General features: G+C 41.1%; 1 pseudogene; it reads right to left on the bottom strand.

Moving 5' to 3' along the window:
* Window positions 1-692: 692 nt before the first annotated feature.
* On the bottom strand, window positions 693-1797 carry LOC119509308 (annotated as a pseudogene).
* Between the last annotated feature and the right edge of the window lie 1009 nt (window positions 1798-2806).

Here is a 2806-nt window from a genome sequence, read left to right as displayed (position 1 = left end):
TAAATGATCCACTGCTCCCTTCTTAGCAAATATCCAGAGTGGAAACTCCATCACCGTTATTTTTATTTTTATTTTTTTTGCTCCTGAGCCAGTTTTGAAAGGGTTTAGGAAAAGCTGTCTATGGCTTTATCCATGGATATCATTTCTTTTCTCTCTCTGTCTTTTCTCCATGTTCTTCAGCATGTTCTCTTTAAACGCCCAGTACTGTCTTTCCTTGAGAACTGTTTTTTTTTTTTTTTACAGAACAATCATTGATCTTTATTTGATTTGATAAAATCTGAATTATTAAAAGACAGGTAACAAAATTGTAATTATATTGAACCTGACAAATTAAGTTCTATAGTATTCAGAATATTACATAAGAAATATCAACTGAGGGGAAAAAAGAATAAAAGCATCACATGCAGATGCTCCTGGCAAAGGGGGAACTATATCTGCAGGTGAGGTCCATAGAGTTCAGTGCATAAAAAAATCCTAAAGAAAATGCAATTAACTTACTTAGGTGAAGTATATTTCCTTTTGGGGGAGGAAAAGGTAGTAAAGAGGGGGGCAGGAATTCAAAGGCATATGCAGAATGGCTTCTCCATTTAAAAATGGTAATAAAAATATTTAAATCATGGCACTAGAGCACCTCTGAGGAAAAGAACACCTTAACCAGAGTAGGCTCACTGCATAATTCTTTAGTAATATGTACAATTTGCAAGTAATGGAATGGACTTAAAGAATAACTTTAACAGTGGCTATTTATTTTTCTTCTCGCTCTTTTGGGCTTGATCTGTTTCAGCATCATAGGGATACTTTTCCACACAGTTTCTAGGGAACCATCCTCTTATTCTTGAGGCACCTTCTATAAAGGAATCATCAAGAATTTTGTCTCCATACAACCAGTATCATAAACCTCTTGTGGCTAAAATGAATTCCCCTTTCTGTAGCCTTATTCGAGGCTCTTCGGTGCAGGGGCTTATGAAGAAGGTTTTGACTCCTTTATTCAAAGGACAGCAGGCACCACTATAATCTTCTATTACTTTATAATGAACACTTCTGACTCTTTTATCTGCTTTTTGTTTCAACTGTTCTACTATTAAGCTACACTGGTGGCAGCCTTCTCTTACTGGCCACTCCAGTCCATCTCCTTCAGGGACTCCTGACCATGTAAATACCTGTTTAAAGTTCTTCCATCTACCTTCCATATCATAAGGAAAAACAAAGACTTCATCTAGTTGATAATATTGAATTCAATCTTTAGCCTTCTCTTCAATCCATGATTCAATTGAAGTTTTGTTTCTAAGAATTATTTTTATCTGGATGAAAAACAACATCCCAACAGCTATGGTTGTTCCTAGAGCTAATCCCAAGGCAAATAAGGTGGCAGCAAATGCAGCTAATCCAAATGGAACAATTGGAAGAGGATCTCTTCGGGCTGCACTCATGTCAATCTTTACAGTGTTCCACCCAAAAGAGAGCCGATTATAAAGCTGTGTGTACATAGTCATAACAAAAATGAAAGCAGCATGAATACAGCCCAGTGGTGCTAAAAGGAGAAACAGTATGAATGAAGCATGATTCTGGTAACTGCAACAGTTGTTGATCCAAGGACAGTGATGGTCCATCTTCATCACACACCTGTTACACTTTCTGCAGTGATGTGAACAGGGAGCCTTGTATGCTTGGCAAACTTTGCAATACTGGAGATACATGCTATCCTGAGAATTTTCCGGTTTCCACCCCAGGGGGACAAAGCCAGGACCCATAAACATGGCATTGAAGTAATTATAAAGAATCATGACTGTTCAGTTTATCAACGTGATGAAATTCATGCTTCCTCCAGTTATATGTAAGGGTCATTACCACAACACAGAGTCAGTCATGGCCATGGTAGAACATATTGCTATAACACCAAGGGTTATGATTGGACCCCAGTGACACAGCCTCTTTAACTCTTGGAGATTTTCAAACTTGATAACTGAACAGAATGTACCCATTTTGGTGAGGAAGAATTCCTTTCAATTTTTAAATAATTATAGATTTCCTTTGTCTGTGCACACATTTCCATGTGCCACAAGTCCATGTATCTCCCTTCACTGTCATGCCTTCAAGTTGTGGGGTGTTAATGCAGATCATGCCATTTTCACTGTTAGGCACTCAGAGCTCTTTGTTTTAACCAGGAGAATCCAATATCTTGGTTTGAAACCCAACCTCAGTCTGGTCCCTGGTGCCCACTCCTCAGCCATCGCATTCCTGGGACGGTCTAGGCTCAGCAGGAACAGATTTTCTCCTCCTCGGATAACTCTGTCGTGAGTACCTCAGTTTAGGGAAAGTAGAAAGCAAATCTTGGTTGCTAGAGGCTGGGGAGAAGTACCTGCTAAGTCCGGCTCATCCCTTCGCCAGGGTCCTGCCAGCTATTCTCCGAGAACTGTTTCTTTTAAACAGGTGTCCTTTATCACTTGTTCCAGCCACGAGGTCCACGTTATGAAAACTTGTTTTGCTCCTTGCGCTCAATCTGCACTTGGTGAAGAGACAGTAGTTGAGGAACTGGGTAGGATAGGCTCTTCTCCATGCCAAGTTTGACGAATGGACAGAGGCTGCGAACAGCAGAGCAAAGAGAATTTGGCGGAGACGATCCCGGCTCGGTGAGCGAGACGGCCGCGATTGATCGTTGATGCCTGCTCGAGTTTTGACCAGACGGAGTAAGGGGACCGGCTCGTTTACACTGCAGATTCGCAATCCCTGGCACTGTGGAGTCAGAGCCACGCGGGTTCACATCCAGGTTTTTCCGTTTCCTAGCTGCGTGAGCTTGGGTAAGTTA

Source organism: Choloepus didactylus, chromosome 14 (genome assembly GCF_015220235.1).
Source record: "Choloepus didactylus isolate mChoDid1 chromosome 14, mChoDid1.pri, whole genome shotgun sequence".
NCBI classification, from domain to species: Eukaryota; Metazoa; Chordata; class Mammalia; order Pilosa; family Megalonychidae; genus Choloepus; species Choloepus didactylus.
The sequence above is the reverse complement of the archived record's forward strand: the minus strand, read 5'-3'. Positions and strand labels throughout refer to the sequence as shown.